The sequence below is a fragment of the Rhipicephalus microplus genome, chromosome 5, assembly GCF_043290135.1.
Source record: "Rhipicephalus microplus isolate Deutch F79 chromosome 5, USDA_Rmic, whole genome shotgun sequence".
Taxonomy (NCBI): Eukaryota; Metazoa; Arthropoda; class Arachnida; order Ixodida; family Ixodidae; genus Rhipicephalus; species Rhipicephalus microplus.
Genome location: NC_134704.1, coordinates 163443653 through 163466653, shown reverse-complemented (window position 1 = coordinate 163466653; position 23001 = coordinate 163443653). Strand labels below are relative to the sequence as shown.

Here is a 23001-nt window from a genome sequence, read left to right as displayed (position 1 = left end):
CGAGCAAAACATGCTACCGCGTGTGTGCGAACGGCTACCTTATGCGAACTCGGCGGTGCAACTTTAGCACGTCTGACTCCAGATCAGAAGGTTGCGTGTTCTAATCACGCCCAGGTCAAACTCTCTTTTTATGATTTTCATCTATCTGTTTATCTACCTATTTGTCCTTCTACAATGACTTGTCCCTTCACCTGTGCTTCGTCGACAGAAGGCCGTGCAAAACATGCTACCGCGTTTGTGCGAACGGCTACCCAAAACGGACTCAGTGGCGCAAGGGTAGCGCGTTAGACTCCAGATCAGAAGGTTGCGTGTTCGAATCACGTTTGGGTCAAATTCTCTTTTTTATTATTTTCATCTATCTGCCTATCTACTTATTTATCTGTCTACATTACTTTTCTCTTTACCTGTGCTTCATCGACAGAAGGTCGAGCAAAACATGTTACCGCGTGTGTTAAGGGACCCTGTAAGCGGACTCGGTGGTGCAATGGTACCACGTCTGACTCCAGGTCAGAAGGTTTTGTGTTCGAATCACGTTAGGGTCAAATTCTCATTTTATTATTTTCATCTATCTGAATATCTACCTATTTGTCTGTCTACAATGACTTGTCTCTTTACCTGTGCTTCATCGACAGAAGGCCGAGCAAAACATGCTACTACGGGTGTTCGAACGGCTACCCTAAGTGGACTCGGAAGCGCAACGGCAACGCGTCTGACTCCAGATCAGAAGGTTGCGTGTTTGAATCACGTCATGGTCAAATTCTCTGTTTTATTATTTTCAACTTTCTGTATATCTATTTATTTGTCTGTCTACAATGACTTGCCTCTTTGCCTGTGCTTCATCGACAGAAGGCCGAGCAAAACATGCTACCGCGTGTGTGCGAACGGCTACCCTAAGGGTACTCAGTGGCGCAACTTTAGCACGTCTGACTCCAGATCAGAAGGTTGCGTAATCGAATCACATCCGGGTCAAATTCTCTTTTTATTAGTTTCATCTGTCTATCTAATTATTTGTCTGTCTACATTACTTGTCTCTTTACCTGTGCTTCATCGACAGAAGTCCGAGCAAAACATCCTACCAATAGTGTGCGAACGCCTACACTAAGTGGATTCGGTGGCAACACGGTAGCACGTCTGACTCCAGATTAGAAGGTTGCGCGTTCGAATCACGTCTGGGTCAAGTTCTCTTTTTTATTATTTTCATCTATCTGTCTATCTACTTATTTGTCTGTCTACAGTGACTCTTCTATTTAGCTGTGCTTCGTCGACAGGTGGCCGTGCCAAACATGCTACCGCGTGTGTGCGAACGGCCACCCTAAATGAACCCGGTGGCGCAACGGTAGCGCGTCTGACTACAGATCAGAAGGTTGCGTGTTCGAATCACCTTCGGGTCAAACTCTCTTTATTATTATTTTCATCTATCTGTCTATCCACCTATTTGTTTGTCTACAATGACTTGTCTCTTTACCTGTGCTTCGTAGATAGAAGGCTGAGCAAAACATGCCACAACGTGTGTGTGAACGCCTACCCTAAACGGACTCGGTGGCGAACCGGTAGCGCATCTGATTCCAGATCAGAAGGTTGCGTGTTCTAATCACGCCTGGGTCAAAATTCTCTTTTAAAAATTTTCATTTATCTGTCTATCTACTTATTTGTCTGGCTGCAATGACTTGTCCCTTTACCAGTGCTTCATCGACAGAAGGCCGAGCAAAACATGCTACCACTTGTGTGCGAACGCCTACCCTAAGCGGACTCGGTGGTGACACAGTAGCACGTCTGACTCCAGATTAGAAGGTTGCGAGTTTGAATCACGTCCGGGTCAAATTCGCTTTTTTATTATTTTCAGCTCTCTGTCTATCTACCTATTTGTCTGTCTACAATGACTTGTTTCTTTACCTGTGCTTCATCGGCAGAAGGCCGAGCAAAACATGCTACCGATTGTGTGCGAACGGCCACCCTAAATGAACTCGGTGGCGCAACGGTAGCGCGTCCACCTCCTGATCAGAAGGTTGCGTGTTCGAATCGCGTCCGAGTCAAATTCTCTTTTTTTATTATTTTCATCTGTCTATATACTTATTTGTTTGTCTACAATGACTTGTCTCTTTACTTGTGCTGCATCGACAGAAGGCCGAGCAAAACATGCTACCGCGTGTGTGTGAACCGCCACAATAAGTGGACTCGGTGGCGACACAGTAGCACGTCTGACTTCAGATCAGAAGGTGGCGGGTTCGAATCACGTCCGGGTCAAGTTCTCTTTTTTACTATTTTCATCTATCTGCCTATCTACTTATTTGTCTGTCTACAATGACTCTTCTCTTTAGCTGTGCTTCATCGACAGAAGGCTGAGCAAATCATGCCACCACGTGTGTGCGAACGGCTACCCTAAACGGACGCGGTGGCGACACGGTAGCACGTCTGACTCCAGATCAGAAGGATGCGAGTTTGAATCACGTCCGGGTCAAATTCGCTTTTTTATTATTTTCAGCTCTCTGTCTATCTACCTATTTGTCTGTCTACAATGACTTGTTTCTTTACCTGTGCTTCATCGGCAGAAGGCCGAGCAAAACATGCTACCGATTGTGTGCGAACGCCTACACTAAGTGGACTCGGCGGCGATACGGTAGCACGTCTGACTCCAGATCACATGGTTGCGTGTTCGAATCACGTCTGGGTCAAATTCTCTTTTTTATTATTTTCAACTATCTGTCTATCTACTTATTTGTCTGTCTACAATGACTTGTCTCTTTACCTGTGTTTCATCAACAGGAGGCCGAGCAAAACATACTACCGCGTGGGTGCGAACGGCTGCTCTAAGCGGAATCGGTGGCGCAACTTTAGCACGTCTGACTCCAGATCAGAAGGTTGCGTAATCGAATCACGTCCGGGTCAAATTCTCTTTTTATTAGTTTCATCTGTCTATCTATTTATTTGTTTGTCTACATTACTTGTCTCTTTGCCTGTGCTTCATCGACAGAAGTCCGAGCAAAACATGCTACCACTAGTGTGCGAATGGCTGCGCTAAGTGGACTCGGTGGCGACACAGTAGCACGTCTGACTCCAGGTCAGAAGTTTGCGGGTTCGAATCAAGTCCGGGTCAAGTTCTCTTCTTTACTATTTTCATCTATCTGTCTATCTACTTATTTGTCTGTCTACAATGAATTGTCTCTTTACCTGTGTTTCATCAACAGGAGGCCGAGCAAAACATACTACCGCGTGTGTGCGAACGGCTGCTCTTAGCGGAATCGGTGGTGCAATGGTACCACGTCTGACTCCAGGACAGAAGGTTTTGTGTTCGAATCACCTTAGGGTCAAATTCTCTTTTTATTATTTTCATCTATCTGAATATCTACCTATTTGTCTGTCTAGAATGACTTGTCTCTTTACTTGGGTTTATCGACAGAAGGCCGAGCAAAACATGCTACCACGTGTGTGCGAACAGCTACCTCTACGCGGACTCGGTGGCTCAACTTTAGCACGTCTGACTCCAGAACAGAAGGTTGCGTGTTCGAATCACGTTCTGGTCAAATTCTTTTTTTTTAATATTTTCAACTATCTGTCTATCCACCTATTTGTTTGTCTACAATGACTTGTCTCTTTACCTGTGCTTCGTCGATAGAAGGCCGAGCAAAACATGCCACAACGTGTGTGTGAACGCCTACCCTAAACGGACTCGGTGGCGAACCGGTAGCGCGTCTGATTCCAGATCAGAAGGTTGCGTGTTCGAATCACGTTCGGGTCAAATTCTTTTTTTCTTATTTATATCTATCTGTCTATCTAACTATTTGTCTGTCTACAATGACTCGTCCCTTCACCTGTGCTTCATCGACAGAAGGCCGAGCAAAACATGCTACCACGTGTATGCGAACGGCTACTCTAAGCGGACTCGGTGGCGCAACTTTAGCACGTCTAACTCCAGATCAGAAGGTTCCGTGTTCTAATCACGTCCGGGTCAAATTCTCTTTTTATTATTTTCATCTATCTGTCTATCTACTTATTTGTCTCTCTACAGTGACTTGTCTCTTCACCTGTGCTTCATCGATAGAAGGCCAAGCAAAACATGCTACCACGTGTGTGCGAACGGCTACTCTAAGCGGACTAGGTGGCGCAACTTTAGCACGTCTGACTCCAGATAAGAAGGTTTCGTGTTCTAATCTCGTCCGGGTCAAATTCTCTTTTTTGATATTTTAATCTATCTGTCTATCTACGTATTTGTCTGCCTACAGTGACTCTTCTCTTTAGCTGTGTTTCGTCGACAGAAGGCCGTGCCAAACATGCTACCACGTGTGTGCGAACGGCCACCATAAATGAACTCGGTGGCGCAACGGTAGCGCGTCTGACTACGGATCAGAAGGTTGCGTGTTTGAATCACTTTCGACACAAATTCTTTTTTTATTATTTTCATCTATCTGTCTATCCAGCTATTTGTCTGTCTACAATGACTTGTCTCTTTACCTGTGCTTCGTCGATAGAAGGCCGAGCAGAACATGCCACAACGTGTGTGCGAACGCCTACCCTATACGGACTCGGTGGCGAACTGGTAGTGCGTGTGACTCCAGATCGGAAGGTTGCTTGTTCGATTCACGTTCGGGTCAAATTCTTTTTTTTATTACTTTTATCTATCTGTCTATCTACCTATTTGTCTGTCTACAATGACTTGTCTTGTTAACTGTGTTTCTTCGATAGAAGGTTGAGCAAAACATGCTGCCACGTGTGTGCGAGCGGCTACCCTAAGAGGACTCGGTGGCGCAACTTTAGCACGTCTGACTACAGCTCATAAGGTTGCGTGTTCTAATCACGTCCGGATCGAATTCTCTTTTCATTATTTTCATCTATCTGTGTATCTACTTATTTGTCTGTCTGCAATGACTTGTCCCTTTACCTGTGCTTCATCGACAGAAGGCCAAGCAAAACATGCTACCGCGTGTGTGCGAACGGCTACTCTAAGCGGACTCGGTGGCGCAACTTTAGCACGTCTGACTCCAGATCAGAAGTTTGCGTGTTCGAATCACGTTCGGGCCAAATTCTCTTTCTTATTATTTTCATCTATCTGTCTATCCACATATTTGTCTGTCTACAATGACTTGTCTTTTTACCTGTGCTTCGTCGATAGAAGGACGAGAAAACTTGCTACCACGTGTGTGCGAACGCCTACCCTAAACGGACTCGGTGGCGAACCGGTAGCGCGTCGGACTCCTGACCAGAAGGTTGCGTGTTCGAATCGCGTCCGTGTCAAATTCGCTTTTTTATTATTTTCATCTGTCTATCTACTTATTTGTCTGTCTACAATGACTTGTCTCTTTACCTGTGCTTCATCCATAGAAGGCCGAGCAAAACATGCTACCACTTGTGTGCGAACGCCTACCCGAAACGGACGCGGTGGCGACACGGTAGCACGTCTGACTCCAAATTAGAAGGTCACGTGTTCAAAGCACGTCCGGGTCAAGTTCTCTTTTTTACTATTGTCATCTATCTGTCTATCTACTTATTTCTCTGTCTACAGTGACTCTTCTGTTTAGCTGTGCTTCGTCGACAGAAGGCCGTGCCAAACATGCTACCACGTGTGTGCGAACGGCCACCCTCATTGAACTCCGTGGCGCAACGGTAGCGCGTCTGACTACGGGTCAGAAGGTTGCTTGTTCGAATCACGTTCAGGTCAAATTCTCTTTTTTAATATTTTCATCTATCTGTCTACAATGACTTGTCTCTTTACCTGTGCTTCGTCGATAGAAGGCCGAGCAAAACATGGCACACCGTGTGTGCGAACGCCAACCCTAAACGGACTCGGTGGCGAGCCGGTAGCGCGTCCGACTCCTTATCAGAAGGTTGCGTGTTCGAATCGCGTCCGGTTCAAATTCTCTTTTTTATTATTTTCATATGTCTATATACTTATTTGTTTGTCTACAATGACTTGTCTCTTTACTTGTGATGCATCGACAGAAGGCCGAGCAAAACATGCTACCGCGTGTGTGTGAACCGCTACACTAAGTGGACTCGGTGGCGATACGGTAGCACGTCTGACTCCAGATCACATGGTTGCGTGTTCGAATCACGTCTAGGTCAAATTCTCTTTTTCTTATTTTCAACTATCTGTCTATCTACCTATTTGTGCTTCTACAATGACTTGTCTCTTTACCTGTGCTTCATCGATAGAAGGCCGAGCAAAACATGCTACCGCTTGTGTGCGAACGCCTACCCTAAACGGACTCGTTGGCGAAACGGTAGCACGTCTGACACCAAATTAGAAGGTTGCGTGTTCGAATCACGCCCGGGTAAAGTTCTCTTTTTCACTAATGTCATCTATCTGTCTATCTACTTATTTGTCTGTCTACAGTGACTCTTCTCTTTAGCTGTGCTTCTTCGACAGAAGGCCGTGCCAAACATGCTACCGCGTGTGTGCGAACGGCCACCCTAAATGAACTCGGTGGCGCAACGGTAGCGCGTTTGACTACGGATCAGAAGGTTGCGTGATCGAATCACGTTCGGGTCAAATTCTCTTTTTTAATATTTTCATCTATCCGTCTATCCACCTATTTGTCTGTCTACAATGACTTGTCTCTTTACCTGTGCTTAGTCGATAGAACGGCCGAGCAAAACATGCCACAACGTGTGTGCGAACGCCTACCCTATACGGACTCGGTGGCGAACCGGTAGCGCGTCGGACACCAGATCAGAAGGTTGCGTGTTCAAATCACGTCCGGGTCAAATTCTCTTTTTTTATTATTTTCATCTATCTGTCTATATACCTATTTGTCTGTCTACAATGACTTGTCTCTTTACCTGTGTTTCATCAACAGGAGGCCGAGCAAAACATACTAACGCGTGTGTGCGAAAGGCTGCTCTAAGCGGAATCGGTGGCGCAACTTTAGCACGTCTGACTCCAGATCAGAAGGTTGCGTGTTCTAATCACGTCCGGGTCAAATTCTCTTTTTTATTATTTTCATCTGTCTGTCTATCTACTTATTTGTCTGGCTGCAATGACTTGTCCCTTTACCAGTGCTTCATCGACAGAAGGCCGAGCAAAACATGCTACCACTTGTGTGCGAACGCCTACCCTAAATGAACTCGGTGGCGCAACGGTAGCACGTCCACCTCCTGATCAGAAGGTTGCGTGTTCGAATCGCGTCCGGGTCAAATTCTCTTTTTTTATTATTTTCATCTGTCTATATACTTATTTGTTTGTCTACAATGACTTGTCTCTTTACTTGTGCTGCATCGACAGAAGGCCGAGCAAAACATGCTACCGCGTGTGTGTGAACCGCCACAATAAGTGGACTCGGTGGCGACACAGTAGCACGTCTGACTTCAGATCAGAAGATGGCGGGTTCGAATCACGTCCGGGTCAAGTTCTCTTTTTTACTATTTTCATCTATCTGTCTATCTACTTATTTGTCTGTCTACAATGACTCTTCTCTTTAGCTGTGCTTCATCGACAGAAGGCCGAGCAAAACATGCCACAACGTGTGTGTGAACGCCTACCCTAAACGGACTCGGTGGCGAACCGGTAGCGCGTCTGATTCCAGATCAGAAGGTTGCGTGTTCGAATCACGTTCGGGTCAAATTCTTTTTTTCTTATTTATATATATCTGTCTATCTAACTATTTGTCTGTCTACAATGACTTGTCCCTTTACCTGTGCTTCGTCGACAGAAGGCCGTGCAAAACATGCTACCGCGTGTGTGCGAACGGCTACCCTAAGCGGACTCGGTGGCGCAACGGTAGCGCGTCGGACTCCAGATCAGAAAGTTGCGTAATCGAATCACGTACGGGTCAAATTCTCTTTTTATTAGTTTCATCTGTCTATCTATTTATTTGTTTGTCTACATTACTTGTCTCTTTGCCTGTGCTTCATCTACAGAAGTCCGAGCAAAACATGCTACCACTAGTGTGCGAATGGCTGCGCTAAGTGGACTCGGTGGCGACACAGTAGCACGTCTGACTCCAGGTCAGAAGTTTGCGGGTTCGAATCAAGTCCGGGTCAAGTTCTCTTCTTTACTATTTTCATCTATCTGTCTATCTACCTATTTGTCTGTCTACAATGAATTGTCTCTTTACCTGTGTTTCATCAACAGGAGGCCGAGCAAAACATACTACCGCGTGTGTGCGAACGGCTGCTCTTAGCGGAATCGGTGGTGCAATGGTCTCTCATGATAATATGGTGGTTTTGGAATGGTAAACCCCACAAATCAATCAATTTACCTGTGATTCATCGAAATAAGGCCGAGCAAAACATGCTACCGCGTGTGTGCGAACGGCTGCCGTAAGTGGACTTGATGGCGACACGGTAGCACGTCTGACTCCAGATCAGAAGGTTGCGTGTTCGAATCACGTCCGGGTCAAATTTTCTTTTTTTATTATTTTCATCTATCTATCTATTTATTTGTCTGTCTACAATGAGTTGTCTCTTCACCTGTGCTTCATCGATAGAAGGCCGAGCAAAACATGCTACCACGTGTGTGCGAACGGATACTCTAAGCGCACTCGGTGGCGACACTTTAGCACGTCTGACTCCAGATCAGAAGGTTTCGTGTTCTAATCACGTCCGGGTCAAATTCTCTTTTTATTATTTTCATCTATCTGTCTATCTACTTATTTGTCTGTCTTCAGTGACTCATCTCTTTAGCTGTGCTTCGTCGACAGAAGGCCATGCCAAACATGCTACCGCGTGTGTGCGAACGGCCACCCTAAATGAACTCGCTGGAGCACGGTAGCGCGTCTGACTACAGATCGGAAGGTTGCGTGTTCGAAGGACGTTCGGGTCAAACATTTTTTTTAATATTTTCTTCTATCTTTCTATCCACCTATTTGTCTGTCTAAAATAACTCGTCCCTTTACCTGTGCTTCATCGACAGAAGGCCGAGCAAAACATGCTACCACGTGTATGCGAACGGCTACTCTAAGCGGACTCGGTGGCGCAACTTTAGCACGTCTGACTCCAGATCAGAAGGTTCCGTGTTCTAATCACGTCCGGGTCAAATTCTCTTTTTATTATTTTCATTTATCTGTCTATCTACTTATTTGTCTCTCTACAGTGACTTGTCTCTTCACCTGTGCTTCATCGATAGAAGGCGAAGCAAAACATGCTACCACGTGTGTGCGAACGGCTACTCTAAGCGGACTAGGTGGCGCAACTTTAGCACGTCTGACTCCAGATCAGAAGGTTTCGTGTTCAAATCACGTCCGGGTCAAATTCTCTTTTTAATATTTTCATCTATCTGTCTATCTACTTATTTGTCTGCCTACAGTGACTCTTCTCTTTAGCTGTGTTTCGTCGACAGAAGGCCGTGCCAAACATGCTACCACGTGTGTGCGAACGGCCACCATAAATGAACTCGGTGGCGCAACGGTAGCGCGTCTGACTACGGATCAGAAGGTTGCGTGTTTGAATCACTTTCGACACAAATTCTTTTTTTATTATTTTCATCTATCTGTCTATCCACCTATTTGTCTGTCTACAATGACTTGTCTCTTTACCTGTGCTTCGTCGATAGAAGGCCGAGCAAAACATGCCACAACGTGTGTGCGAACGCCTACCCTATACGGACTCGGTGGCGAACCGGTAGTGCGTGTGACTCCAGATTAGAAGGTTGCGTGTTCGATTCACGTTCGGGTCAAATTCTTTTTTTTATTACTTTTATCTATCTGTCTATCTACCTATTTGTCTGTCTACAATGACTTGTCTCGTTAACTGTGTTTCTTCGATAGAAGGTTGAGCAAAACATGCTGCCACGTGTGTGCGAACGACTACCCTAAGCGGACTCGGTGGCGCAACTTTAGCACGCTCTGACTCCAGATCAGAAGGTTGCGTGTTCTAATCACGCCCGGGTCAAATTCTCTTTTTATTATTTTCATCTATCTGTCTATCGACTTCTTTGTCTGTCTGCAATGACTTGTCCCTTTACCTGTGCTTCATCGACAGAAGACCGAGCAAAACATGCTACAACATGTGTGCGAACGCCTACCCTAAGCGGACTCGGTGGCGACATGGTAGCACGTCTGACTCCAGATTAGAAGGTTGCGTGTTCGAATCACGTCCGGGTCAAGTTCTCTTTTTTATTATTGTCATCTATCTGTCTATCTACTTATTTGTCTGTCTACAGTGACTCTTCTCTTTAGCTGTGCTTCGTCGACAGAAGGCCGTGCCAAACATGCTACCGCGTGTGTGCGAACGGCCACCCTAAATGAACTCGGGGGCGCAACGGTAGCGCGTCCGCCTCCTGATCAGAAGGTTGCGTGTTCGAATCGCGTCCGGGTCAAATTCTCTTTTTTTCATTCTCATCTGTCTATATACTTATTTGTTTGTCTACAATGACATGTCTCTTTACTTGTGCTGCATCGACAGAAGGCCGAGCAAAACATGCTACCGCGTGTGTGTGAACCGCTACAATAAGTGGACTCGGTGGCGACACAGTAGCACGTCTGACTCCAGATCAGAAGGTTGCGGGTTCGAATCACGTCCGGGTCAAGTTCTCTTCTTTACTATTTTCATCTATCTGTCTATCTACTTATTTGTCTGTCTACAATGACTTGTCTCTTTACCTGTGTTTCATCAACAGGAGGCCGAGCAAAACATACTACCGCGTGTGTGCGAACGGCTGCTCTTAGCGGAATCGGTGATGCAATGGTACCACGTCTGACTCCAGGTCAGACGGTTTTGTGTTCGAATCACGTTAGGGTCAAATTCTCTTTTTATTATTTTCATCTATCTAAATATCTACCTATTTGTCTGTCTAGAATGACTTGTCTCTTTACTTGGGCTTCATCGACAGAAGGCCGAGAAAAACATGCTACCACGTGTGTGCGAACAGCTACCTCTAAGCGGACTCGGAGGCGCAACGGCGGCGCGTCTGACTCCAGATCAGAAGGTTGCGTGTTTGAATCACGTCTGGGTCAAATTCTCTGTTTTAATATTTTCAACTATCTGCCTATCTACTTATTTGTCTGTCTACAATGACTTGTCTCTTTACCTGACTTCATCGACAGAAGGCCGAGCAAAGCATGCTACCGCGTGTGTGCGAACGGCTACCCTAAGCGGACTCGGTGGCTACACTTTAGCACGTCTGACTCCAAAACACAAGGTTGCGTAATCGAGTCACGTGCGGGTCAAATTCTCTTTTTTGTTATTTTCATTTGTCTATCTACTTATTTGTCTGTCTACAGTGACTCTTCTCTTTAGCTGTGCTTCGTCGACTGAAGGCCGTGCCAAACATGCTACCGCGTGTGTGCGAACGGCCACCCTAAATGAACTCGGTGCCGCAACGGTAGCGCGTCTGACTTCAGATCAGAAGGTTGCGTGTTCGAATCGCGTCCGGGTCAAATTCTCTTTTTTATTATTTTCATCTGTCTATATACTTATTTGTTTGTCTACAATGACCTGTCTCTTTACTTCTGCTACATCGACAGAAGGCCGAGCAAAACATGCTACCGCGTGTGTGTGAACCGCTACACTAAGTGGACTCGGTGGCGACACAGTAGCACGTCTGACTCCAGATCAGAAGGTTGCGGGTTCGAATCACGTCCGGGTAAAGTTCTCTTTTTCACTATTTTATTCTTTCTGTCCATTTACTTATTTGTCTGTTTTCAATTACTCTTCTCTTTAGCTGTGCTTCATCGACAGAAGGCCGAGCAAATCATGCTACCACGTGTGTGCGAACGGCTACCCTAAACGGACGCGGTGGCGACACGGTAGCACGTCGGACTCCAGATCAGAAGGATGCGAATTTGAATCACGTCCGGGTCAAGTTCTCTTTTTTACTATTTTAATCTTTCTGTCTATTTACTTATTTGTCTGTTTACAATTACTCTTCTCTTTAGCTGTGCTTCATCGACAGAAGGCCGAGCAAATCATGCTACCTTGTGTGTGCGAACGGCTACCCTAAGTGGATGCGGTGGCGACACGGTACCACGTCTGACTCCAGATCAGAAGCTTGCGAGTTTGAATCCCGTCCGGGTCAAATTCGCTTCTTTATTATTTTCATCTGTCTATCTACTTATTTGTCTGTCTACAATGACTTGTCTCTTTACCTGTGTTCGTCAAAAGAAGGCCGAGCAAAACATGCTACACCGTGTATGCGAACGCCTACCCTAAACGGACACGGTGGGGAACCGGTAGCGCGTCCGACTCCTGATCAGAAGGTTGCGTGTTCGAGTCGCGTCCGGGTCAAATTCTCTTTTTTATTATTTTCATCTGTCAATATACTTATTTGTTTGTCTACAATGACTTGTCTCTTTACTTCTGCTGCATCGACAGAAGGCCGAGCAAAACATGCTACCGCGTGTGTGTGAACCGCTACACTAAGTGGACTCGGTGGCTACACAGTAGCACGTCTGACTCCAGATCAGAAGGTTGCGGGTTCGAATCACGTCCGAATCAAGTTCACTTTTTTAATTATTTTCATTTATATGTCTATCTACTTATTTGTCTTTCTACAATGACTTGTCTCTTTATCTGTGACTTATCGACAGAAGGCCGAGCAAAACATGCTACCGCGTATGTGCGAAGGGCAACCCTATAAGCGGACTTGGTGGCGCAACGGTACCACGTCTGACTCCAGATCAGAAGGTTGCGTGTTCGAATCACGTTTGGGTCAAATTCACTTTTTATTATTTTGAACTATCTGTCTATCTACTTATTTGTCTCTCTACAATGACTCTTCTCTTTACCGGTGCTTCTTCGACAGAAGGCCGAGCAAAACACGCTACCGCGTGTGTGCGAACGGCTACCTTAAGCGGACTCGGTGGTGCAACTTTAGCACGTCTGACTCCAGATCAGAAGGTTGCGTGTTCGAATCACGTTCGGGTCATATTCTCTTTTTGTTATTTTCATCTATCTGTCTATCTACTTATTTGTCTCTCTACAATGACTCTTCTATTTACCTGTGCTTCATCGATAGAAGGCCGAGCAAAACATTCTACCACTTGTGTGCGAACGCCTACCCCAAACGGACTCGATGGCGACACGGTAGCACGTCTGACTGCAGATCAGAAGGTTGCGTGTTCGAATCACGTCAGGGTGAAGTTCTCTTTTTTACTAATGTCATCTATCTGTCTATATACTTATTTGTCTGTCTACAATGACTTGTCTCTTTACCTGTGCTTCATCAAAAGAAGGCCGAGCAAAACATGCTACCGATTGTGTGCGAACGCCTACACTAAGTGGACTCGGTGGCGATACGGTAGCACGTCTGCCTCCAGATCACATGGTTGCGTGTTCTAATCACGTCTGGGTCAAATTCTCTTTTTATTATTTTCATCTATCTACCTATCTACTTATTTGTCTGTCTACAATGAATTGTCTCTTTACATGTGATTCGCCCCGCCGTGGTGGTCTAGTGGCTAAGGTACTCGGGTGCTGACCCGCAGTCACGGGGTCAAATCCCGGCTGCGGCGGCTGCATTTCCGATAGAGGCGGAAATGTTGTAGGCCCGTGTGCTAAAATTTGGGTGCACGGTAAAGAACCCTATGTGTTAAAAATTTCCGGAGCCCTCCACTGCGGCGTCTCTCATGATAATATGGTGGTTTTGGAATGGTAAACCCCACAAATCAATCAATTTACCTGTGATTCATCGAAATAAGGCCGAGCAAAACATGCTACCGCGTGTGTGCAAACGGCTGCCGTAAGTGGACTTGATGGCGACACGGTAGCACGTCTGACTCCAGGACAGAAGGTTTTGTGTTCGAATCACCTTAGGGTCAAATTCTCTTTTTTTTATTTTCATCTATCTGAATATCTACCTAATTGTCTGTCTAGAATGACTTGTCTTTTTACTTGGGTTTATCGACAGAAGGCCGAGCAAAACATGCTACCACGTGTGTGCGAACAGCTACCTCTACGCGGACTCGGTGGCTCAACTTTAGCACGTCTGACTCCAGAACAGAAGGTTGCGTGTTCGAATCACGTTCGGGTCAAATTCTCTTTTTTAATAATTTCAACTATCTGTCTATCCACCTATTTGTTTGTCTACAATGACTTGTCTCTTTACCTGTGCTTCGTCGATAGAAGGCCGAGCAAAACATGCCACAACGTGTGTGTGAACGCCTACCCTAAACGGACTCGGTGGCGAACCGGTAGCGCGTCTGATTCCAGATCAGAAGGTTGCGTGTTCGAATCACGTTCGGGTCAAATTCTTTTTTTCTTATTTATATCTATCTGTCTATCTAACTATTTGTCTGTCTACAATGACTCGTCCCTTTACCTGTGCTTCATCGACAGAAGGCCGAGCAAAACATGCTACCACGTGTATGCGAACGGCTACTCTAAGCGGACTCGGTGGCGCAACTTTAGCACGTCTGACTACAGATCAGAAGGTTTCGTGTTCTAATCACGTCCGGGTCAAATTCTCTTTTTAATATTTTCATCTATCTGTCTATCTACTTATTTGTCTGCCTACAGTGACTCTTCTCTTTAGCTGTGTTTTGTCGACAGAAGGCCGTGCCAAACATGCTACCACGTGTGTGAGAACGGCCACCATAAATGAACTCGGTGGCGCAACGGTAGCGCGTCTGACTACGGATCAGAAGGTTGCGTGTTTGAATCACTTTCGACACAAATTCTTTTTTAATATTTTCATCTATCTGTCTATCCACCTATTTGTCTGTCTACAATGACTTTTCTCTTTACCTGTGCACCGTCGATAGAAGGCCGAGCAGAACATGCCACAACGTGTGTGCGAACGCCTACCCTATACGGACTCGGTGGCGAACCGGTAGTGCGTGTGACTCCAGATCGGAAGGTTGCTTGTTCGATTCACGTTCGGGTCAAATTCTTTTTTTTATTACTTTTATCTATCTGTCTATCTACCTATTTGTCTGTCTACAATGACTTGTCTCGTTAACTGTGTTTCTTCGATAGAAGGTTGAGCAAAACATGCTGCCACGTGTGTGCGAGCGGCTACCCTAAGAGGACTCGGTGGCGCAACTTTAGCACGTCCGACTACAGCTCAGAAGGTGGCGTGTTCTAATCACGTCCGGACCAAATTCTCTTTTCATTATTTTCATCTATCTGTGTATCTACTTATTTGTCTGTCTGCAATGACTTGTCCCTTTACCTGTGCTTCATCGACAGAAGGCCAAGCAAAACATGCTACCGCGTGTGTGCGAACGGCTACTCTAAGCGGACTCGGTGGCGCAACTTTAGCACGTCTGACTCCAGATCAGGAGGTTGCGTGTTCGAATCACGTTCGGGCCAAATTCTCTTTTTTATTATTTTCATCTATCTGTCTATCCACCTATTTTTCTGTCTACAATGACTTGTCTTTTTACCGGTGCTTCGTCGATAGAAGGACGAGAAAACATGCTACCACGTGTGTGCGAACGCCTACCCTAAACGGACTCGGTGGCGAACCGGTAGCGCGTCGGACTCCTGATCAGAAGGTTGCGTGTTCGAATCGCGTCCGTGTCAAATTCGCTTCTTTATTATTTTCATCTGTCTATCTACTTATTTGTCTGTCTACAATGACTTGTCTCTTTACCTGTGCTTCATCCATAGAAGGCCGAGCAAAACATGCTACCACTTGTGTGCGAACGCCTACCCGAAACGGACGCGGTGGCGACACGGTAGCACGTCTGACTCCAAATTAGAAGGTCACGTGTTCAAAGCACGTCCGGGTCAAGTTCTCTTTTTTACTATTGTCATCTATCTGTCTATCTACTTATTTGTCTGTCTACAGTGACTCTTCTGTTTAGCTGTGCTTCGTCGACAGAAGGCCGTGCCAAACATGCTACCACGTGTGTGCGAACGGCCACCCTCAATGAACTCCGTGGCGCAACGGTAGCGCGTCTGACTACGGGTCAGAAGGTTGCTTGTTCGAATCACGTTCAGGTCAAATTCTCTTTTTTAATATTTTCATCTATCTGTCTACAATGACTTGTCTCTTTACCTGTGCTTCGTCGATAGAAGGCCGAGCAAAACATGGCACACCGTGTGCGCGAACGCCTACCCTAAACGGACTCGGTGGCGAGCCGGTAGCGCGTCCGACTCCTTATCAGAAGGTTGCGTGTTCGAATCGCGTCCGGTTCAAATTCTCTTTTTTATTATTTTCATATGTCTATATACTTATTTGTTTGTCTACAATGACTTGTCTCTTTACTTGTGCTGCATCGACAGAAGGCCGAGCAAAACATGCTACCGCGTGTGTGTGAACCGCTACACTAAGTGGACTCGGTGGCGATACGGTAGCACGTCTGACTCCAGATCACATGGTTGCGTGTTCGAATCACGTCTAGGTCAAATTCTCTTTTTCTTATTTTCAACTATCTGTCTATCTACCTATTTGTCCTTCTACAATGACTTGTCTCTTTACCTGTGCTTCATCGATAGAAGGCCGAGCAAAACATGCTACCGCTTGTGTGCGAACGCCTACCCTAAACGGACTCGTTGGCGAAACGGTAGCACGTCTGACACCAAATTAGAAGGTTGCGTGTTCGAATCACGCCCGGGTAAAGTTCTCTTTTTCACTAATGTCATCTATCTGTCTATCTACTTATTTGTCTGTCTACAGTGACTCTTCTCTTTAGCTGTGCTTCTTCGACAGAAGGCCGTGCCAAACATGCTACCGCGTGTGTGCGAACGGCCACCCTAAATGAACTCGGTGGCGCAACGGTAGCGCGTTTGACTACGGATCAGAAGGTTGCGTGATCGAATCACGTTCGGGTCAAATTCTCTTTTTTAATATTTTCATCTATCCGTCTATCCACCTATTTGTCTGTCTACAATGACTTGTCTCTTTACCTGTGCTTCGTCGATAGAAGGCCGAGCAAAACATGCCACAACGTGTGTGCGAACGCCTACCCTATACGGACGCGGTGGCGAACCGGTAGCGCGTCGGACTCCAGATCAGAAGGTTGCGTGTTCAAATCACGTCCGGGTCAAATTCTCTTTTTTTATTAGTTTCATCTATCTGTCTATATACCTATTTGTCTGTCTACAATGACTTGTCTCTTTACCTGTGTTTCATCAACAGGAGGCCGAGCAAAACATACTAACGCGTGTGTGCGAAAGGCTGCTCTAAGCGGAATCGGTGGCGCAACTTTAGCACGTCTGAATCCAGATCAGAAGGTTGCGTGTTCTAATCACGTCCGGGTCAAATTCTCTTTTTTATTATTTTCATCTGTCTGTCTATCTACTTATTTGTCTGTCTACAATGACTTGTCTCTTTACCTTTGCTTCATCGATAGAAGGCCGAGCAAAACATGCTACCACGTGTGTGCGAACTGCTACCCTAAGCGGACTCGGTGGCGCAACGGTAGCGCGTCTGACTCCAAATCAGAAGATTGCTTAATCGAATCACGTCCGGGTCAAATTCTCTTTTTATTAGTTTCATCTGTCTATCTGTTCATTTGTCTGTCTACATTACTTGTCTCTTTACCTGTGCTTCATCGACAGAAGTCCGAGCAAAACATGCTACCACTAGTGTGCGAATGGCTGCGCTAAGTGGACTCGGTGGCGACACAGTAGCACGTCTGACTCCAGGTCAGAAGTTTGCGTGTTCGAATCATGTTCGGGTCATATTCTCTTTTTATTATTTTCATCTATCTGTCTATCTACTTATTTGTCTGTCTACAATGACTTGTCTCGTTACCTGTGTTTCATCGATAGAAGGCCGAGCAATACATGCTACCACGTGTGTGCGAACGGCTACCCTAAGCGGACTCGGTGGCGCAACTTTAGCACGTCAGACTCCAGATCAGAAGGTTGCGTGTTCTAATCACGCCCGGGTCAAATTCTCTTTTTATTATTTTCATCTATTTGTCTATCTACTTCTTTGTCTGTCTGCAATGACTTGTCCCTTTACCTGTGCTTCATCGACAGAAGACCGAGCAAAACATGCTACAACATGTGTGCGAACGCCTACCCTAAGCGGACTCGGTGGCGACATGGTAGCACCTCTGACTCCAGATTAGAAGGTTGCGTGTTCGAATCACGTCTGGGTCAAGTTCTCTTTTTTATTATTGTCATCTATCTGTCTATCTACTTATTTGTCTGTCTACAGTGACTCTTCTCTTTAGCTGTGCTTCGTCGACAGAAGGCCGTGCCAAACATGCTACCGCGTGTGTGCGAACGGCCACCCTAAATGAACTCGGGGGCGCAACGGTAGCGCGTCCGCCTCCTGATCAGAAGGTTGCGTGATCGAGTCGCGTCCGGGTCAAATTCTATTTTTATCATTCTCATCTGTCTATATACTTATTTGTTTGTCTACAATGACATGTCTCTTTACTTGTGCTGCATCGACAGAAGGCCGAGCAAAACATGCTACCGCGTGTGTGTGAACCGCTACAATAAGTGGACTCGGTGGCGACACAGTAGCACATCTGACTCCAGATCAGAAGTTTGCGGGTTCGAATCACGTCCGGGTCAAGTTCTCTTCTTTACTATTTTCATCTATCTGTCTATCTACTTATTTGTCTGTCTACAATGACTTGTCTCTTTAGCTGTGTTTCATCAACAGGAGGCCGAGCAAAACATACTACCGCGTGTGTGCGAACGGCTGCTCTTAGCGGAATCGGTGATGCAATGGTACCACGTCTGACTCCAGGTCAGACGGTTTTGTGTTCGAATCACGTTAGGGTCAAATTCTCTTTTTATTATTTTCATCTATCTAAATATCTACCTATTTGTCTGTCTAGAATGACTTGTCTCTTTACTTGGGTTTCATCGACAGAAGGCCGAGAAAAACATGCTACCACGTGTGTGCGAACAGCTACCTCTAAGCGGACTCGGAGGCGCAACGGCGGCGCGTCTGACTCCAGATCAGAAGGTTGCGTGTTTGAATCACGTCTGGGTCAAATTCTCTGTTTTAATATTTTCAACTATCTGCCTATCTACTTATTTGTCTGTCTACAATGACTTGTCTCTTTACCTGACTTCATCGACAGAAGGCCGAGCAAAGCATGCTACCGCGTGTGTGCGAACGGCTACCCTAAGCGGACTCGGTGGCTACACTTTAGCACGTCTGACTCCAAAACACAAGGTTGCGTAATCGAATCACGTGCGGGTCAAATTCTCTTTTTTGTTATTTTCAGTTGTCTATCTACTTATTTGTCTGTCTACAGTGACTCTTCTCGTTAGCTGTGCTTCGTCGACTGAAGGCCGTGCCAAACATGCTACCACGTGTGTGCGAACGGCCACCCTAAATGAACTCGGTGCCGCAACCGTAGCGCGTCTGACTTCAGATCAGAAGGTTGCGTGTTCGAATCGCGTCCGGGTCAAATTCTCATTTTTATTATTTTCAACTGTCTATATACTTATTGGTTTGTCTACAATGACCTGTCTCTTTACTTCTGCTACATCGACAGAAGGCCGAGCAAAACATGCTACCGCGTGTGTGTGAACCACTACACTAAGTGGACTCGGTGGCGACACAGTAGCACGTCTGACTGCAGATCAGAAGGTTGCGGGTTCGAATCACGTCCGGGTCAAGTTCTCTTTTTTACTATTTTAATCTTTCTGTCTATTTACTTATTTGTCTGTTTACAATTACTGTTCTCTTTAGCTGTGCTTCATCGACAGAAGGCCGAGCAAATCATGCTACCTTGTGTGTGCGAACGGCTACCCTAAGTGGATGCGGTGGCGACACGGTACCACGTCTGACTCCAGATCAGAAGCTTGCGAGTTTGAATCCCGTCTGGGTCAAATTCGCTTCTTTATTATTTTCATCTGTCTATCTACTTATTTGTCTGTCTACAATGACTTGTCTCTTTACCTGTGCTTCGTCAAAAGAAGGCCGAGCAAAACATGCTACACCGTGTATGCGAACGCCTACCCTAAACGGACACGGTGGTGCAAATTTAGCACGTCTGACTTCCGATCAGAAGGTTGCGTGTTCTAATCACGTCCGGGTCAAAATCTCTATTTATTATTTTCATCTATCTGTGTATCTACTTATTTGTCTGTCTGCAATGACTTGTCCCTTTACCTGTGCTTCATCGACAGAAGGCCGAGCAAAACACGCTACCGCTTGTGTGCTAACGGCTACTCTAAGCGGACTCGGTGGCGTAACTTTAGCACGTCTGACTCCAGATCAGAAGGTTTTGTATTCTAATCACGTCCGGGTCAAATTCTCTTTATTATTTTAATCTATCTGTCTATCTACTCATTTGTCCTTCTACAATTACTTGTCCCTTTACCTGTGCTTCGTCGACAGAAGGCCGTGCAAAACATGCTACCGCGTGTGTGCGAACAGCCACCCTAAATGGACTCGGTGCCGCAACGGTAGTGCGTCTGACTCCAGATCAGAAGGTTGCGTGTTCGAATCACGTTCGGGTCAAACTTTCTTTTTTAATATTTTCATCTATCTGTCTATTCAGCTCTTTGTCTGTCTAATATGACTTGTCTCTTTACCTGTGCTTCGTCGATAAAAGGCCGAGCAAAACTTGCTACCACGTGTGTGCGAACGCCTAGCCTAAACGGACTCGGTGGCGAACCGGTAGCGCGTCTGACTCCTGATCAGAACGTTGCGTGTTCGAATTGCGTCCGGGTCAAATTCTCTTTTTTATTATTATGATCTGTCTTTCTACTTATTTGTCTGTCTACAATAACTTGTCTCTTTACTTGTGCTGCATCGACAGAAGGCCGAGCAAAACATGCTACCGCGTGTGTGTGAACGGCTACACTAAGTGGACTCGGGGGCGACACAGTAGCACATCTGACTCCAGACCAAAAGGTTGCGGGTTCGAATCACGTAAAGGTCAAGCTCTCTATTTTACTATTTTCAACTATCTGTCTATCTACTTATTTGTCTGTCTACAATGACTTGTCTCTTTACCTGTGCTTCATCGACAGAAGGCCGAGCAAAACATGCTACCGCGTGTGTGCGAACGGCTACCCTAAGCGGACTCGGTGGCGCAACTTTAGCACGTCTGACTCCAGATGAGAAGGTTGCGTAATCGAATCTCGTCCGGGTCAAATTCTCTTTTTATTAGTTTCATCTGTCTATCTATTTATTTGTCTGTCTACATTACTTGTCTCTTTACCTGTGCTTCATCGACAGAAGTCCGAGCAAAACATGCTACCACTAGTGTGCGAACTCCTACACTAAGTGGATTCGGTGGCAATACGGTAGCACGTCTGACTCCAGATCAGAAGGATGCGAGTTTGAATCACGTCCGGGTCAAATTCTTTTTTTATTATTTTCATCTATCCGTCTATCTACTGATTTGTCCTTCTACAATGACTTGTCGCTTTACCTGTGCTTCGCCGACAGAAGGGCGGGCAAAACATGCTACCACGTGTGTGCAGCGGCTACCCTAAGCGCACTCGGTGGCGAACTGGTAGCGCGTCCGACTCCAGATCAGAAGGTTGCGTGTTCGAACCACGTGTGGGTCAAATTCTCATTTTTGTTATTTTCATCTGTCTATCTACTCATTTTTCATTCTACAATGACTTGTCTCTTTACCTGTGCTTCTTCGCCAGAAGGCCGAGCAAAACATGCTACCGCATGTGTGCGAACGACTGCGCTAAGTGGACTCGGTGGCGACAGAGTAGCACGTCTGACTCCAGATCAGAAGTTTGCGTGTTCGAATCACGTCCGTGTTAAGTTCTCTTTTTTATTATTTTCATCTATCTGTCTATATACTTATTTGTCTGTCTACAATGACTTGTCTTTTCACCTGTGCTTCATCGATAGAAGGCCGAGCGAAACATGCTACCACTTGTGTGCGAACGGCTACTCTAAGCGGACTCGGTGGCGCAACTTTAGCACGTCTCACTCCAGATCAGAAGGTTTCATGTTCTAATCACGTCCGGGTCAAATTCTCTTTTTATTATTTTCATCTATATGACTATCTACTCATTTGTCCTTCTACAGTGACTTGTCCTTTTACCTGTGCTTCGTCGCCAGAAGGCCGTGCAAAACATGCTACCGCGTGTGTGCGAACGGCTACCCTAAATGGACTCGGTGCCGCAATGGTAGCGCGTCTGACTCCAGATCAGAAGGTTGCGTGTTCGAATCACGTTCGAGTCAAATTCTCTTTTTTATTTTTTTTCATCTATCTGTCTATCCACCTGTTTGTCTTTCTACAATGACTTGTCTCTTTACCTGTGCTTTATCGATAGAAGGCCGAGCGAAACAAGCTACCACTTGTGTGCGAACGCCAACCCTAAACGGACTCGGTGGCGACACGGTAGCACGTCTGACTCTAGATTAGAAGGTTGCTTGTTCGAATCACGTTCGGGTCAAATTCTCTTTTTTAATATTTTCATCTGTCTGTCTATCCACCTATTTGTCTGTCTACAATGACTTCTCTCTTTACCTGTGCTTCGTCGATAGAAGGCCGAGGAAAACATGCCACAACGTGAGTGTGAACGCCTACCCTAAACGGACTCGGTGGCGAACCGGTGGCGCGTCTGACTACAGATCAGAAGGTTGCGTGTTCGAATGACGTTCTGGTAAAACTCTTTTTTTATTATTTTTATCTATCTGTCTATCTACCTATTTGTCTGTCTACAATGACTTGTCTCGTTACCTGTGTTTCATCGATAGAAGGCCGAGCAAAACATGCTACCACGTGTGTGCGAAGGGCTACCCTAAAGGTGGACTCGTTGGCGCAACGGTACCACGTCTGACTCCAGACCAGAAGGTTGTGTGTTCGAATCACGTCTGGGTCAAATTCTCTTTTTAATATTTTCATCTATCTGCCTATCTACTTATTTGTCTGTCTACAATGACTTGTCTCTTTACCTGTGATTCGCCCCGCCGTGGTGGTCTAGTGGCTAAGGTTCTCAGGTGCTGACCCGCAGTCACGGCATCAAATCCCGCCTGCGGCGGCTGCATTTTCGATGGAGGCGGAAATGTTGTAGGCCCGTGTGCTCAGATTTGGGTGTACGGTAAAGAACCCTATGTGTTCAAAATTTCCGGAGCCCTCCACTGCGGCGTCTCTCGTTCTCATATGGTGGTTTTGGGATGGTAAACCCCACAAATCAATCAATTTACCTGTGATTCATCGAAAGAAGGCCGAGCGAAACATGCTACCGCGTGTGTGAGAACGGCTACCCTAAGCGGACTCGGCGGCG

At 45.9% G+C, this 23001-nt stretch overlaps 10 non-coding genes across 10 annotated transcripts; all 10 read left to right on the top strand.

The window, feature by feature from the left end:
- Positions 1-259: 259 nt before the first annotated feature.
- Positions 260-331, top strand: TRNAW-CCA (transfer RNA tryptophan (anticodon CCA)). Its single transcript has one exon. It is a non-coding gene; the product is annotated as a tRNA-Trp (tRNA).
- Positions 332-1319: 988 nt separating this feature from the next.
- Positions 1320-1391, top strand: TRNAC-ACA (transfer RNA cysteine (anticodon ACA)). Its single transcript has one exon. It is a non-coding gene; the product is annotated as a tRNA-Cys (tRNA).
- Positions 1392-3664: 2273 nt separating this feature from the next.
- On the top strand, positions 3665-3736 carry TRNAW-CCA (transfer RNA tryptophan (anticodon CCA)). Its single transcript has one exon. It is a non-coding gene; the product is annotated as a tRNA-Trp (tRNA).
- Positions 3737-6412: 2676 nt separating this feature from the next.
- TRNAR-ACG (transfer RNA arginine (anticodon ACG)) lies at positions 6413-6484 on the top strand. Its single transcript has one exon. It is a non-coding gene; the product is annotated as a tRNA-Arg (tRNA).
- A 997-nt stretch (positions 6485-7481) lies between these two features.
- TRNAW-CCA (transfer RNA tryptophan (anticodon CCA)) lies at positions 7482-7553 on the top strand. The gene has a single exon. It is a non-coding gene; the product is annotated as a tRNA-Trp (tRNA).
- A 5171-nt stretch (positions 7554-12724) lies between these two features.
- Positions 12725-12796, top strand: TRNAW-CCA (transfer RNA tryptophan (anticodon CCA)). The gene has a single exon. It is a non-coding gene; the product is annotated as a tRNA-Trp (tRNA).
- Positions 12797-14043: 1247 nt separating this feature from the next.
- Positions 14044-14115, top strand: TRNAW-CCA (transfer RNA tryptophan (anticodon CCA)). The gene has a single exon. It is a non-coding gene; the product is annotated as a tRNA-Trp (tRNA).
- Positions 14116-16576: 2461 nt separating this feature from the next.
- TRNAR-ACG (transfer RNA arginine (anticodon ACG)) lies at positions 16577-16648 on the top strand. The gene has a single exon. It is a non-coding gene; the product is annotated as a tRNA-Arg (tRNA).
- A 3537-nt stretch (positions 16649-20185) lies between these two features.
- On the top strand, positions 20186-20257 carry TRNAW-CCA (transfer RNA tryptophan (anticodon CCA)). The gene has a single exon. It is a non-coding gene; the product is annotated as a tRNA-Trp (tRNA).
- Positions 20258-21880: 1623 nt separating this feature from the next.
- Positions 21881-21952, top strand: TRNAW-CCA (transfer RNA tryptophan (anticodon CCA)). The gene has a single exon. It is a non-coding gene; the product is annotated as a tRNA-Trp (tRNA).
- The last annotated feature ends 1049 nt before the right edge of the window (positions 21953-23001 follow it).